We start from the raw sequence: 17,769 nt of genomic DNA on the forward strand, positions 1-17,769 counted from the left end.
GAAGTGTCTAGCCGTCCGGTAACCGGACGCCTAGCCTGCGTTCTAGCCGTCCGGTTACCTGACGACTAGCAAATCCTCAGGGGATTTTCTAGCCGTCCGGTAATTGATTTCTTAATCAATAAGTAATGAATTTATATATAGTTTTAAATGTTATTTTCTTAATATATCAATACTTACCTGATTTTCCAATCGATAATGCTTGAATATAAATCCGTTGATATTCTACTTTTTTTAAATGATAAAACATTGATCGCCGAACGTCTGTGTTACTTTGTTTAAAAAGTAATATTTTTCTAACGGCCTAAACTTTAATTCTTAAAACACAAATTTATATTTTATTTATTTATTTATTTTTGAAGAATGGAAAGCTTATAAAACAAACAGTTCATTAATTTATTTTGACTATTTTTTCGAAATAAAAATAGATTAATTATTTCTAGAAGTGTTGAACATCACACTGCCGCTATTGAAATTAGATGTTATTCAAAACAGTTATTCATTAAATAATATTTGAATACTAAAATATGAAAATTGTAAGTATTTCTAAACTGTTTTAATTTTGAAAATCCAGTGAAAAAGTTGTTAAAATATAAAAATTCCGATCACATAAAAACCACTTGATGTACAGATTTTAATGAGTGACGTCGCGGCGATCTCGCCATTAATTTGATTTCGGCAAACTTTCATTTTATCGGCTGAATTATAATGCCGTGATTTATTGTTTATCTTTAGTATGTATTCACACAAAATCTTGTTTGCAGGTAATTATCGATATCTTAAGTAAATAACATTAAAACTATATAAAAATCATTACTTATTCATTAGGAAATCTATTACCGGACGGCTAGAAAATCCCCTGAGGATTTGCTAGTCGTCCGGTAACCGGACGGCTAGAACGCAGGCTAGGCGTCCGGTTACCGGACGACTAGACACTTCCAAAAAAAAAACATGGAAATACATACGACATCAACACCAAATAGCACAGCACCAGAATGAATGCGGAAGTTGTCACGAGTGATGTGGCATTGTTCCTGTTCATTTATGGTTTACAGATTCCAAAAGTCTGGTGAGTCATGTAAAATATATTGTATTGTCATTTGATAGTAGATCATACTGTACTGTAATTGTTTATTAGTTATTTTAGTTCATTCTAAAGCCCTCAACAGACGGTAGGTTTTTGTTGTACAACACCAATTAAATTTAAGATGTACAGCCAAGTGTTATCGTGTGTACGATGCTATTCCTTGATTTCGTAAATCTTTCTTGACCTACAGATTAGGACATGCTCTATTTTGTAAGATTTGAGCCGCGTCATGAGAAAACCAACATATTGCCTTTCCGACCAGCATCTGCGCAGTCTTGTCCATGCTGTTCTCTATGAAACAGTTTCTCTAATTGCAATAGACTTTGAAAGCAAACATCATTGATCCTGATCAGACTGCGTGGATGCACAGGCTGGTCTTGATCCATGCTGGTCGCAAAGCCACTATGTTGGTTTTCTCATGGCGTGGCTCATTTGTGTCATGCATAATCAAATTCATGGGATATTATTTTTTATTAAGAATGGTTACATTCTTTTCAGTACCTAATGCACTATGTTTACTAGGTAAAGCTCTGTTATTTAAATGGGAGTGGAATACTGTCTGAATGTGAAAGATGTACAATTTTAAAATTGTACATCTTTGAGATAATTAGTGTTGTACAACTAGAACTTAACGTCTGTTGAGGGCTTAAGGTTCTTTTATCTTTTCTGGAGTAATGGACCATTGTGCTTAAATATGTTTTATCATGATGATTTATGAATGAATTAATAAAGACCTAGTATACATAATTTTAAAATAATTAATTATAAGTAATCAAGTTAGTATTCTGTAACAATGCGAATTGTATTGATTGTCAATTTTCAGAACCAGATATGATTATGTCTATTTTCAGAACCAGATATGAGTAGAGTACAGTTTGAGAAATGTCTTCAACTCTTAGTAGAACAGATACTAAGGAAATACATGTAATAAAGAGCAGAACATACCACATTTCTCCTTCTTATAACTGGTAAAGTTCCAAGTAAGGGCGAGTACAATAATGCAGCCCCAGTGAGAGTTCGTGATGAGGTGTCAACTGTAAATGTGTGGTCGTTAAATGATGTGCAGTCAGATTGACAAGTATTTGAAGTAACATTAATTTATAAATTATCAGTTCTGAGAGAAATTTTTGCTGAACTATGTGCAGGATACTCTTAAAAAGTACATGAACCAGAATTTTATATTATAAGTACAATGTCAGATGTACTCAAGACTTCACACACATGTTGATGTTTATACATATGTGGTGATTAATTTGTCAAGTGAAGAAATTTTAGGAATAATGTTTGTGGGTGACAGAACAGAAGTACAAAGTCAATTACAGTAAGAGAGGTCGACAAGACTGAGATTAGGATACAGAAAAATCCGGTGATTCTGACGAAACAACATACATAGAAAGATTATACTAGTAAAATGAAAACTTTTAGTGTATGGAAAAGTTTGGAAACAGGTTTACCATTGACAGAAGAGACAGTATTTACAGACTGGTCTACACTTATTTTTTATTTGACTTTTACACAGTGATTCCTCCAGTAAACAGCTAGTGATCTGAGAGAATTGTGTTCATTATAATATAATGAACACAATTTATATCATACAGGTTTAGAGGGAATGTAAAATTAATGTGCATTTAAATCAATCAAAATTTTTCAAAATTGGATGTTGAAACCTTACAACTGTTTAGTATTTCAGTAATCAGTTAGGATTTTTGAGTGATTTCAATAAAGTACAAATGAAAAAAAAAGAATCACTATCAGCCAAGATGATGTGCTATTGTAAAAGATAGAAAGAAAATTCACAAGTCACATTAACTTGGTAAAAGGGATTTTAACAGAATTAAACTATAATTGGTGAAGGATTCTGCATGTTGTATCAAATAGCTATAATGTATTTTGTAGTTCTTTGGATGTATCCTCTATCTATCTCTTTTCAAACTAAATTTTATCTCTAAAATCTATTGAAATTGCCATCAAAATAAAAATTTCTTTTAAAAACAATATATTTAACAATTAAAAGGTATATTCAACAAGCCAATACTTTGATACTAATCTTAGTCAGTGGAATTTATTTTTAGACTTGTCCTATTTTTTATTCAGTTTCTGGATCCCCATTTATTAGTTACAGTACACATTTTGGGATTCCAGCAATTTTCTACATCCTCATTACAAGGTAGTTTTGATTTTTCATTGGTCCAGTGGTTAACTAATTTTAGCATAAAGTAAAACTGTTCTATTAATAGATTTTCAGAAAATCTGTTTGAGTATATTTATACCCAGTATACAAATTCATGTATATACTTTTATTTGATTTGAACATTACTGTTTAATATTATCCTGAACAAATTACAGGTTTTCTTTGTATTAGAGAATTTTGGTAAATTTCATTGACGAAAGGTCCAAGGTACTTTTCTCTAATAGTCAATTAATAGACATTTTCAAATATAATATCTTGTGCAGTGAATTAAAAAGAAATTTATTTATTTCAGTACTAGTCAGTTCTGAACTTGAAAGATACTTTGATAGGTTTTTGGTCTACTACACACTTTATATATTTCTATGGCCTGATTAGAAGTAGCCTGTTGGTTTAATTCAGTATCTTACTATAGGAAGAATTATTTAAGGTAGCTCAATACAACTTCTGGACATTAAGGTGATTTATTATCATATATGATATAAGATAATTTTCATTGAGAGTCCTACATACCAGAACATTTTTGAGTGACAATTAGAATATTTTTAGATTACTTGGGGTGGTTCACTACCTGTTAGAAATATTTAAGGTGGTTAACCATCTGTTAGAAAATGATAATACGGTACGGTACTGGGACTTGTTTTTGTAGGCAATTATCACAACATGAAATTTTATAGGTGCTGAATTGAAGGTCATTTCCTCCATGGTTATTGTCGTGGTGTTTATAACTCTCCCGCCAATTGGTGGGGGTTATAGGAATGATCTCTGTCCAGCCTTCCCTACTTCCGTCCTTCCATCTTCCGCCCTTCCGTAACATTTTGTGTCCACTCTGTATCTCCTAAACCCCTTGAACATGTTGAAGGATTTTCATGAAACTTGGTTCAAATGATCTTCTCAATCAAGTCATCAAGACGATGTGCAGAACCCATGAGTCACCCATGTCGATTCAAGGTCAAGGTCACAACTCAAAGCCTTCAATTTTGTGATTGCTCTGTATCTCCTAAACCCCTTCAAGGGTGCTGTTAACAGACAGCTTTTGTGATATATCAGGAGCACATTCCGGACAAGGTGGTCTGATCATACCCAAAATCGAGTTATTCCAAGAGCTTGTGCTCGTATACATTGCCATTAAATCTGATTAAAATTGTTATGAAAACGTTCAAACTAGAGCGTTAAAATTGTCAAATATTTCAACATTTTATATAATAGGGACAGATAACTCTGGACTTGCTAGTCTGAAAATGCCTGAAATCTAGGTCTTGCAAGACCCTATGGCCGTACACATTGTCTATTTTAGACAATTTTCTAAGTTTATTCAAGATTTCTTTAAATAAAAATGATACAGTTGTAAAAAATGGATAAATATTGCTATTTTTTACTATATCAGGGGCACATTACTCTTGATATACTGGTCGGATCATCCCCATAATGCAACACATTCCAGATTATGTAGCCATGCATATTGTTTTTTTACTTTAGTGAAGATTGTTACAGTAATATTCATGCTGGAGTGTTAACAATGCTATATAAATCATACTTAACTTTAAAAAAGTGGGTGGGGTAATATTACATCTGTTTTTTTATGATGAAATGTCGATGTAAATGGTTTGGAACTATTTTGTTATTTAAAATTATGTTTTGCACACATGTTCATATCGTTTAGGCGTTTTTTTTCATGAAAATATTTGTTGTTATAGCTTATTTGCCAGCAAACCCCAATATTCTAAAATTTTGGTACTTTCATGATAAAATACAGAATATCTCTCTTATATGTTCGATGACCCCCAATTTTTCCCCCTTATTTTGAAGCAATTTTGAGACACAATAAATACAAAAAGTATTTCTAAAATCTTAATTGTAGAAATAAAGTTATGCTATCTTTAGACTGATACAAGTACTGGTCCCATTGGAAAAAAGTGGGTGGGGTAATTATATTGCCTTGTGAAAATGAGTAACAGTATTATATGAAAATTATTAAAATTTCATACTGACTTCATAGCATATTCAAACTGAATTGTTAGAAATACAATTATTTTACAACTGATAAAGATAATTTGTGTTTTGAAATGTACCCCCTATTTTTCCAGGTTTTTCAAATTTCACTTTTGTCTTGACAGTGTGTGTAGAAAATGGCCGATATAATGAAAAGGAGTTCGGTGACCTACCTTTTTTTTTTTGCTTTTATATGAAATAGATACTAAAGATCTTCAAACATGCAAAGTATAAAAAATTCTTAATTGTAGAACAAATTGGCCTGAAACGTATCCAACATCCTTAATTTAATGAAAAATGCACAAAAATGTCCGTCCGCTGCCATTCCTCAGTTACTAGCAAGTAGAATTTCATCAAACTTGAAATAAATATGAAGGAACATACTTTGATGATGCCCGTGGTTTTCTTTTTTATTGGTCAATTTTCCATACAGTTATTGCCCTTTAATTGTTTAAAAATCCACAGATTTGAACATAACAAACCAACCAATTGGAAGAATTTTATTAAACCTCTTTCATTCTTTTCCATGAACATTTATTATAAACATGTAAAGTTGTGTACCCACACCTGGACGCAACCTTGCCTTGGTCACGCCCCCTCCCCCTCCCATCCCTCCCCAATTTTCCATCAATATTTATAATCAACATGTAAACGTTTGTACCCTCCCCCCCCCCCCCCCCACCCCCCCCCCCCCCCCCCAAAAAAAATAGAGAAAAAAAAAATCATTTTCTGTTTATTTAATTTTGACTAATGAAATTATTTGCTTCTTTGTAACATTCTTAACTTTTTGCTGGATATATTTTTTGCCGTTCTTCACCACAGACCCTTTCGGCGGGGGATACCAATTCATCGAATTTGCTTGTTAATGGTTGATTGGGTGAAGATGGATTTCATTTTATTTCTCTGTTAACGTTATAGCGGTTTATATTACGTACTTTAAATGAAAGAACACAAAAAATAATATTTACGCATGCCTCAGGGCTGTATATGCGTACAATTTAATGTATCTTTATTACGAAACAGCTATGTATAATTGTGCAATGGACGCAGTGAAACAAATTCATAATCAACAGGGATAAAAGAAACGTTTTATAAAATTTGCACATAGGCCATTCGATGAAGTACGTTTTTAATCTTTGCATTATTATAAGGATAAATGTATGGTCTTTATGTCTTTATTAAACTAGTGACTTATTGACTACTGATCTATTAAATTATCATTGAATGCTGTTCCCAAATCTTATGACCTTTGAAAACACCCATATTTTTAATTTGTCAATTTCAAGCATGAAATATATGAAGTAATTTTCAAGTTTTGCAACTAAAATTGTATATAGAGTCACGCAATAACAGAAGATGGTGATACTGTCTTTTTGTTTTCATGCATTATATCTAAAGCAAGTACGTCAACTTAAAGCCAAAACTTAAAGTTTTATTACGGGATGAAAAGCAGTTCAGTTGTGATAAAGAGCTTCGTTCACAATAATATACGAGACAAAACATGAGATTTTCGGTCCAAATGCGATATTGGTCAAACATGGGTTTTTCGGCTAATCTGATAGATTGATATGTTCTGAGTAAATATCTGCAATTTGACAACAAAAATCAGCCGTTGTCATGGAGGAATTACCACTTATCAGACACCATGTTTTTGTCTAACTGTATCAAAATTAAGTCAGTATATCTTAATAATGCCTCCTTTTTAGCTCACCTGTCACAAAGTGACAAGGTGAGCTTTTGTGATCGCGCGGCGTCCGTCGTCCGCCCGTCCGTGCGTCCGTGCGTCCGTGCGTCCGTCCGTAAACTTTTGCTTGTGACCACTCTAGAGGTCACATTTTTTGTGGGATCTTTATGAAAGTTGATCAGAATGTTCATCTTGATGATATCTAGGTCAAGTTTGAAACTGGGTCACGTGCCGTCAAAAACTAGGTCAGTAGGTCTAAAAATAGAAAAACCTTGTGACCTCTCTAGAGGCCATATATTTCATAAGATCTTCATGAAAATTAATCAGAACGTTCAACTTGATGATATCTAGGTCAAGTTCGAAACTGGGTTACATGCCGTCAAAAACTAGGTCAGTAGGTCAAATAATAGAAAAACCTTGTGACCTCTCTAAAGGCCATATTTTTTATGGGATCTGTATGAAAGTCGGTCTGAATGTTCATCTTGATGATATCTAAAACAAATTCGAAACTGGGTCAACTGCGGTCAAAAACTATGTCAGTAGGTCTAAAAATAGAAAAACCTTGTGACCTCTCTAGGGGCCATATATTTCATGAGATCTTCATGAAAATTGGTCAGAATGTTCACCTTGATGATATCTAAGTCAGTTTTCGAAAGTGGGTCACGTGCCATCAAAAACTAGGCCAGTAGGTCAAATAATAGAAAAACCTTGTGACCTCTCTACAGGCCATATTTTTAATGGGATCTGTATGAAAGTTGGTCTGAATGTTCATCTTGATGATATCTAGGTCAGATTCGAAAGTGGGTCACGTGCCTTTAAAAGCTAGGTCGGTAGGTCAAATAATAGGAAAACCTTGTGACCTCTCTAAAGGCCATATTTTTCATGGGATCTGCATGAAAGTTGGTCTGAATGTTCAACTTAATGATATCTAGGTCAGTTTCGAAACAGGGTCAAGTGCGGTCAAAAACTTGGTCAGTAGGTCTAAAAATAGAAAAACATTGTGACCTCTCTAGAGGCCATACTTGTGAATGGATCTCCATAAAAATTGGTCAGAATATTCATCTTGATGATATCTAGGTCAAGTTCGAAAGTGGGTCACGTGCCGTCAAAAAGTAGGTCAGTAGGTCAAATAATGAAAAAAGATGTGACCTCTCTAGAGGCCATACTTTTCATGGGATCTGTATGAAAGTTGGTCTGAATGTTTATCTAGATGATATATAGGCCAAGTTTGAAACTGGGTCAACTGCGATCAAAAACTAGGTCAGTAGGTGTTAAGATAGAAAATCCTTGTGACCTCTCTAGAGGCCATACCCTTGAATGGATCTTCATGAAAATTGGTCAGAATGTTGACCTTGATGATATCTAGGTCATGTTTGAAACTGGTTTACGTGCCATTAAAAACTAGGTCAGTAGGTCAAATAATAAAAAACCTTGTAACCTCTCTATAGGCCATACTTTTCATGGGATCTGTATGAAAGTTGGTCTGAATGTTCATCTTGATGATATCCAGGTCAAGTTTGACAACATCCCAAAAACTAGGACATTAATCTTATTGTTAAATACACCTTATCTATTAAACAGTAAGAAAGACAATCAGACAAGAAGGTATAATTATTAGACTGTTATTATCAACTGTGAGAATGCTAACATTTCAGAAGACTTAGTTATACTGTTCAATGAATCATTACAATGGCAACAATATGGTATTTTCTTACAAAGTAACATTTTTGTCATTTTTTTTTTGTAATAATTTGAATATTTAAATGTTTTTTTCCGATATATAGTTACATTAAAAACTGTCTGCTTTCTTATTTCAAAGTAAGAGACATCATTTCATGCAAATTGATATGATATTGTTCGAGCGAAACATAATTTTCAGATACATCTGTCTCAGTTACAACTCTTGCCATTTTAAGGCACCTTTGTGTGGTAACATAGTGGTTTGCTGATGCATTTATTACATATGAAAATATATTCACTAAAATGATACAGCTTAACAAATATAACATATAAACAAGAAAGATATTGTTTACATAACCAAAATAATTTAAAAGTCAAATTAATGTTACCATGGCAACAATTACACTATTTTCTTAAAATAATATTGTTTATTTTTTTTTAATTTTCCAGAAAGAATCAGAACATCCATTTAGTATCTGTTCAGTATAGATTTGTTTTACACCAAAATGGTCATTATGATCATGTATAAAAAAAACAACATCATTTCATGTAATATAATTTGACTTTGAGAACTACATATTTTCCTGATATGCCTGCTTGCATTACAGCTCTGCTATTCTTCTTCTTCTTCTTTATAATCTTCCCTCCAGTAATGGAGAACCGCTGTATGCGTGCACCTTATTTTAAATCCAGTTGAAATAAATATATTTCACAATTCTTGACACTATTAATTCCACAGGAATTTCTGAACACTATTTACGCTGTACAATCTCAAATAAAAACCCTGATAGAAACATAAGCGTATATACAGGTGCGGAATGGAAAATAGTCCTTGACCCTTATATTAACATTTATTTTAGAAGTTTCAGTATTGGAATAATGTACAGTTTATATAATTGTAAACAAGTATTGATAACTAATTCTGCGTGTCCTTTTAATCCTGCTCCAAAGAGGCTGTAGCTAGCCCGTCTAGCTTTCTTAATATATTCTTCTTTATTTAATTTTTTATTTGCCGTGATACTGGTAGATAGTATAATTCCTAATTGAATAGTTGTAGATACTTCAGGTAAGACATGCCCATTCATGGAGATTATAGTAGGATTTGCCGGTTTGGTTTATTACAAACTCAGAGTAAAACACTTTTAGGGGGTTGAAGATGGTATCTCTCCATTTTTGCGTAGTCTGTTGCTATGTTTCAAAATTAGAAATAGCACATAGACAGATATCGTCTGCACATGCTGTTGCCGCGCATCTAATATTTGTGATGGTAGCACCTATTCCAGTTGACTGTAGTCTGTCTGTGACAAGGATGGACGTATCGGCGACAATAACTATCAGAACAAATCAACACCCTTTACAATATTTACAAATTTATTTACATAAAATTATTATCAATGAATAAATGATAAATAGAAAAACAAACTGATTATAAGAAAGAAAAAAGAAAATCAGAGTTCAGTATCTCTAGATACAAAGTTCTTTCACTGACAGTTTCGTTGTAACGTGACGTGACACAGATGTTTCAGTTAATTTCGAACTTTAAGTAGCACAAAAAATATAACATATCTTCATGTAAAGTCCCTTTAAACCGTGAATACGTTGACTCCGTTTTGGCTCCCTATGATGGTAGGTGATTGCATCCCTGAGCTGACTTCAGAGGATAACAAAAGTAATCGTCTTTGCGGTTTACGGCACAACCATGGGACGCAAGCTCTGCGCTGGGAAAATCATATCCAGGCAAGTGAAGACAAATGAACCTCGGGTATTGTACTTCCGGGTTGTGACATCCTCACCAGGTAAAGATCGTCTAGCGGAAGCAGCTAAAATATATAACATATGGTAAGCACCACAGAAAAACAAATAAGTCAGGGCATAAAACTGCTCCTTTGGCTACACCATGCCTCCGTAGGCTCCCATAAATAATACGTGCTACCTATACAAAATATATGTGCTACTAAGTTCAGACGTCACGTGATTAAATTACGTCACTTATTACTTCCATTTTTTATAAAATTACTTAAATGTCTAAAGTTGAAGTATGGAAAAGATATGAAGTTTGATGATACGGAAATGATAAACTGCAACTATTATTTACAACTACAAATTAAAAAAATTCAATGCAAATCAAACGTTATACCATAGTTTGTATCAATATGATGTCTAATGCCATACAACAAAAAGGACATTATATGTATATGCTATAGACTGGCACACAGTTTTTTTCAAATTACAGTAACATATTACATACATGGTACTAGACTTGCCATATAGATTTATACATTACAGTGCAATGCAGTATCGGCGTTCCATAACAACGAAATGTTTGACATATGTTTTTGAAAAAGAGTCCTTTACAATTACACACAAATTTCAGTACAAATCTTACAGCTTATAGAAACGAAACATTTTAGACTCATCTTTCGAAATAATATACAAAAGTCTGAAAAATTAAATAAATTATCCTGACATACTGAAACTAGCCAAAATTACATGCCGAAAAGTAAATGTTACAGAATTATGTAGAATGAACAAAAATTTACCAAATAAAAATCGTAATTCAAAAATCATACAAAAATCTAACAAACAAATTTCTTACCTCGATCGAGCATAAATTTCTAGCAAGAAAAATCAATCTGACATTGATTCGTCTAATGTCGAAATGTGGTGTGCGCTAGGCATATCTAGTCCAGTCTATTTGTAGGGTAATATCCCGCCAAATACTAAATTTCATGGAACTCACGGCTAAGCCGTGGACTCCGACTATTTGCTTTTCCACGGGAATCATGATATAGCCGGGAAATCTGACTATTTTGGCGCGGACAGAAATTGACAATTTGAGGCCCGTTAAAGTGGTTTTGGGGATAAAAACATAAATTACTGAAGTTTATAAAATATCAACTTTCTTATTACTGAACCGAATTTAATAAAATTTACATGGAAATTTAAGTTATGAAATACAGAAAAACATGAAAGGTATTCTATACGTAAAATCAGACATTTACCTCAATAACTCAAAAATTTACAAAAAGATGATGCAATACCTGCATTGACACTACAGATACAATAACGCCCGTATGTCAGTTTGTGACACTGTCCAGTAAAGGATTTACATGAACTTTATAGAGAGCTGAGAACTCCACCTTGTCTTACACCTTGTGATACATTAAAAGGTGACGAGATGTTGTTATCCCATTTCACACTGGTAACTGCATTTGAGTGGAATTTATCAATCATAGTTCAGGATAGGTGACTCCTAAATGGAACAGTTTCCTTATAAGATGGTCATAATCAACAATGTCGAAGGCGTCGAGAAATACAAAGTTCACATCAATTGACTCTTATATAGTTCTTTAATCAGTAAGTCTGAGTATAATGGAGATGTTTCTTTAATAAATCCACGCTGATTCTTGAAGCTGAGCGCTGTGGGTGAGATTCTTGTTCTAAGGATTTACTCAACAATCTTCCCAATAACTGGTAGTATCGTTATTCCCCTATAGTTACTATAAACAGTGTTAAGCCCTTTATTCTTAAACATTGGTGTTAATAGTCCAATTTTAACGAATCTGGGAATTCGCCCGACGTAAAAAAATGTTCAAGATATTCAATAACTCAGATTGAAGAGTTTCTCCTGCATTAAGAATATATTTCAATAGTAACTCCATAAAATCCGCTGACTTGCCCTTATTGACAGACTTAATTACGTTTTCAAATTCAACATTCGATATCGGTCGCAGATGAGATTCACCTATTATTCTCCTGATGGTAATAATTTCAGTAAAGACCATTTCATGAAAATGTTCATCAAACTCATTACTTGTGTTATTACTTGCTATTTTTTTTAAATGCTGTTCGAAACCAGTCAAAATTTCATCACTGCCTGAGAAGACTTCTTCACCAACTTGAAAATCCGAAATCAAAGCACTAGCCGTCGATCTCTGTGATTTTACAACTTATGAAAGAGTTTTGGGCCGCTGGTTCGACTATCAATAAAATTCTATTTGAATTCTGTGTCTCTCTTGGCAAGTTCACGCCTATAGGCGGAACGAAGATCCCTTTTTGCACTCTTATTTTCAATAAATACACTATTTTGAACATCCATAGGTTTGCCGGCATCCCGCCGTTGTCTTCATTTCATAAACTTTAGTTGAAATCTCCCCAGTCCATATTTTCAATTTTAGATGAGCATGATATTTCTTTCTACCTAGACCTTGTGCCGACGAAGAAACCAGTATTTCTCAAATATCAATAACAGTTTGGTCAGATAAAACTTCACGTTCGATCCCTATATTCCAAATTTTGTTATTAACTTCTTCTTTGTAGGTATTAAGATTAATTTTCTCCCATTTCGCAGGCTTTCTTATACGAGTATTATTGTCCGAATTATTGCTTACTGGACTCTTTATAGAAAAGTTCCATAATATGCTAAATGATATTGGATAATGATCCGATACATTTGTATTCAATTTGGATATTACACGCTTATCATGTACAATTCTATTCTCAACGACACTGTGTAAAAAATAGTCAATTTCAGAACAATCGACCCCATTGCCATGAATAAAAGTTTTACCATAGTTCATGTGAGAAAGTTCATTCTCTTGAATAAAATCCGTAAGATAACGTAAGGCAGATTTGTGTTGTTACATGTTTTGTTAATGCAAAGATTACACATAAAAGATATTTTCTTGCAGAGTATAGTCTGATTTAAATATCAGAATATAAAACAGAAACATGCTGTCTACATAACTAAAGTAATTTTAAGTCAAATGTATGTTACCATGGCAACTAACAATGTTTTGCAACAAATATTAGCTATTTCTGCTAAGTTCATGTAAATAAATTTTACACAATTATAAACATGGATTTACATAATGAATTCTTGAAATAAAATACATTACATTTAGCCAGTAACAAATATTTTCTGTAATATTGGTAGTTTTCTGTCATGGCCATTTCTGGAAAATACTTCCAACATTGGCAAGACAGTTTTGATTGTAAAAACTGTTTCCTCCAAAGGTTATGCTTTCATGTCACACATACTGTAGTTTTGAAACAACTAGGATTCATCCGACAGACATATCTCAGCATTTGATGTATGCAGTTTATAAAGTTAAGTTCAAATTAAGATTGTGCTTCTCAAAAAAAACAAAGAAAAATATCAAACAGGGAATGCCACGCACCAAAAGCGCAGCCTCCTCAAAACGAACCCCCCAGCACGCAAACGCGTGCACCACACACACACACACACACACTCAAAGCTTACACATCAGGACAAAACGAACAACACACACACACACACACACACACTCAAAGCCAACACATAAGGACAAGACGAACAATAAGCATACACACACGCGCGCACACAAAGTCAACACACAAGGACAAAACGAACAAACAAAGGAACACAGTGGGGCACCGCCTTGGAACGGTCAGTGGCAAAAACACCACTGGGGAGCTTAAACCGGTTTATGGTGCGCACACAACCTCACTCTTATCCCCACCATGTTCCAAAGACATGAAACAGTGTAAATAAATGTAATCCCCTCAAGCCACATCACAGCTGTCATGGCAACAAAACATACTTTTACAAAATATATCTCACAGTTGACTATGTTTAACACATTTGTAGTTTGAATCAGAATGTCTAATCTTTTCAGGTCATGACGGCAGGAAACATGACCTTATTTGTGCAATATGGAGTTATTTGCTCATATCAGTATTTGTGGCATGCACTCAATTACACAGACATGATTTCAGCTGGATGATCAGTAGAACATATAAATTCCTTCTGTTTCATTCCCATTAATATATTCTTAAAGTACTTTTCTTGAATTTCATTCATCATTGCAAAACAAAAATTCAAGAACATTAGCACTTCACTTTAAGGCAAGTATTAGGTTACCGAATATAAATGTAAAGTTGAAAAGTTTATCTATAAAAACAGTCAAAGTAATGCAAAACTGAATCAGTGTAAACAATGTTAAAGAAAGACAAATAAAAAATGTAATTATTAATGTAATATATGATATAAATAGCAAATAAGAAGTTTCCATTTTTGTATGTACTACACTGATGCCTTAGAAATACGCACCCCTAACATTTAAAACACGAATATATTTAACTGATTCTTATTTTACACTATGACCATAGACCATTAGGATGATAGGTCAATAATAACTCTATAAGACTTTTCATGCTTTGTGTGATTAAATTATGTTCTAATTATGTTCTGATGTCAATTTTCTTTCAATCTAAAAATATTGATATGTCAGATATAAATTCAGTTTGATTAACGTACGAAATAAGTCGCGACTTAGTACTGTTCATTTGAGTATATCTTTTATTACGATAGTTTGCAAAAATATACAGAATGATATAACATATCATGCCGTTACAAAGAGTAAAACAGCTTTGTTAGTTTTACAGGAACATTTCACTCAAAATATCACAGTCATGTCTTTATATAATAAAATGTGGAAAGTAGATCCCTCGGAAGCACAGAAAACAGAGCAAACAGTGAAAATTGCACACTCGGTTTGATTGAGTCTGTTCATGAGCAGTAATGGAAAATGCAACACTGCCCACACCCCCTAGCACCGGCTTAAGCAGTATTCAATCTTCAAATCACGTTGTTAAAAATATCGCGTTTAAAGTAAATATACTAGCGGAAAAAAAAAGAAACTGTGCATGGTTATATATGGTATAACTTAGAAGGTATATAAGAAATCGCTAAAAAAATTTCAACAGGATTTTATCTGACCTTCATTTAACACCAGCTCAGATGATATGGTTAATGCATCAGCAGCGTCTTGGATAGAGATCAGTTTTCAGAGACGTTCTCTAAACAAAGTTCAGCTCATCAATACCGTATATGTCCACCATTGGAATCGATGCATGCTTGGCAACGACGACTCATTGATGCGACAAGTGTGCTGAAAAATACCTGGGAAATACCATTCCAGATTCACACAAGCGCACGTGACAGGTCAGGTAACGTAAACGGCTGATTTTGGAGGCCACGTACGCGACGATGCATCTCATCCCACATGTGTTCTATAGGCGACAAATCCGGTGACATTGCAGGCCAGGGCAGCACATTCACATTGTTCTGGATCAAGAAGTAGGTGACGACCCGCGCGATGTTATCCTGTTGCAGCGTGGCGTTACGTTGCTGCACAAATGGAAGGACGTGAGGCCGTATGATTTCGTCACGGTATCTGATGCCTGTAAGTGTGCCGTCCACAACCACAAGAGTTGTTCTGCCACGGGATGAGATGCCACCCCACACCATGACACTAACTCCGCCGAATGGACGTCGTTGAATCACACAACTGTCATGGAAACGTTCACCTAGATGACGGTACACTCTAGAACGACCATCGAGATGAAACCTGGACTCATCCGTGAATAAAACATGTGCCCAGTCCTGTTGAGTAAAGTGTAGGTGTCGTCTACACCAGGCAAAACGTGCTACACGATGACGTTGCTGGAGAACAGGACATATGGCTGGACGTCGTGGACGTATGCCTCGTTCACGCAATCGATTACGTACCTTTCGGGGACTAATTCTTCTAACTTAAAGGGCAGGAATACTTCTAGCCGTCAAAGTAGCAGTTCTGAGTCGTTCACGGAGATGAACCACCCGGGTGTACGTATCTTGGCGATTAGACGTTATGCGTGGACGTCCTGACCGAGACCGTCTCCACAAGGCGTCTACAGTATTTCGGTGCACACAAAATTGTCTGGCAACGTCAGTATGACGTACACCAGCTTCAATCATGCCTACGGCGCTTCATCTGTCAGTTTCATTCAACCTTGGCATGGCGCATCAAAGACGTTTTTCAAAATGATCCTGGATATGTGTCTTACAGGTATCAACACTATGCTTTTACACAGGTTTAGGCGACAAACGTGTTTGCGATTTACTGCTGCCCGAAAAAACCAACGTGAAAACGAAGACATTGGCCAGACAGACAAACTACCCGTGCAACTCATGCACTGACCAGTGTAAATAACCAAGACGGATACACAGCTTACCTGTGTACAGTTTCAAGCTTTAATTTATAAAATTTTACACATGCACAGTTTCTTTTCTCCGCTGGTATATATTAAAAACATTTTGGTTCAATTTCTGCGCATCTGAGCTCTGAACTGTGATAAATCGGGTGGAAAACCACTCGACGGCCTTCTTTATTTTTACTCTTACATGGTCATTGAAATTTTACTATAAAATTTTGCTTGGCTTCATTTATCCAATTAGTAATAAACCGGGCGTCATGCCACCATTTTACGTCATAATGGACTTCATAATGCTGTCTTACTGGTCCGCACGTCAACCGTTGTTTATCGCACATTATAACACAACTGAATTCATTTTCCTAGCTGATTATTGTGTACTATAATATATATTAATACATTTTCCTGACGTCACAGTTATTACGTCAGTCGCGCAGGAAAGGAAATCATCACAAAACAGAAAATAGGCAAATACTAGCAGTTGATGGATGTTGTCAAGGATGTACTTTAAACTCCTTCGTAACGTGTTAGAATCGAAATAATATATCTAATTTAGTGGTTTGCTCTTCATTGTTTGTCGTTCTGATGAGTATTATTACATCACTCGAGCTACGCCCCCATGATATTAACCTTTATTTCTTAAATATACAGAGATTGACTACTTTCGTCTTTGTTTTACTTGCAACCAAATCCAGCTATGTCAGAATTTGCAATCTATTTAATGGTAAATCGCCATGAATGTTTCCACTTAATTATTCTTTTTGAGACCAGGAACATTTTAATCTAAATACATAAGTGCCTGGATACTTATAACTAACCAATAGTATAACACATTAATCACAGTAATGCGACAAATATGCAAAGTCTATTTCCATTTACCGATTACCTCCCCTTTCATTCCGTTAACTGATTTTTTTCAGCAAAACGATATATTCGATCGCGGATAATGTCACAAAAGTGTAATAGGTGTTATTTTAAGGCTTTGTATTAAAAAATGAATATTATATTAGAAACATTTTACGGTAATTTTGATAAAAAAGAAGGATCGACAGCTGTTTATAAACCACAATGAATATTTTTGTCTTTTTCTGAAGTATATCATTTATTTACATTATTTCAATTTTG

The 17,769-nt window shown here is 34.3% G+C and overlaps 1 long non-coding RNA gene across 1 annotated transcript; it reads left to right on the forward strand.

Annotated features, from left to right (window-relative positions):
- Positions 1 to 914: 914 nt before the first annotated feature.
- LOC123535056 (uncharacterized) lies at positions 915 to 5,325 on the forward strand. The gene is made up of 2 exons (XR_006683136.2): positions 915 to 1,066; positions 1,936 to 5,325. It is a non-coding gene; the product is annotated as an uncharacterized LOC123535056 (long non-coding RNA).
- Positions 5,326 to 17,769: the final 12,444 nt, after the last annotated feature.

Source organism: Mercenaria mercenaria, chromosome 12, assembly GCF_021730395.1.
Source record: "Mercenaria mercenaria strain notata chromosome 12, MADL_Memer_1, whole genome shotgun sequence".
NCBI classification, from domain to species: domain Eukaryota; kingdom Metazoa; phylum Mollusca; class Bivalvia; order Venerida; family Veneridae; genus Mercenaria; species Mercenaria mercenaria.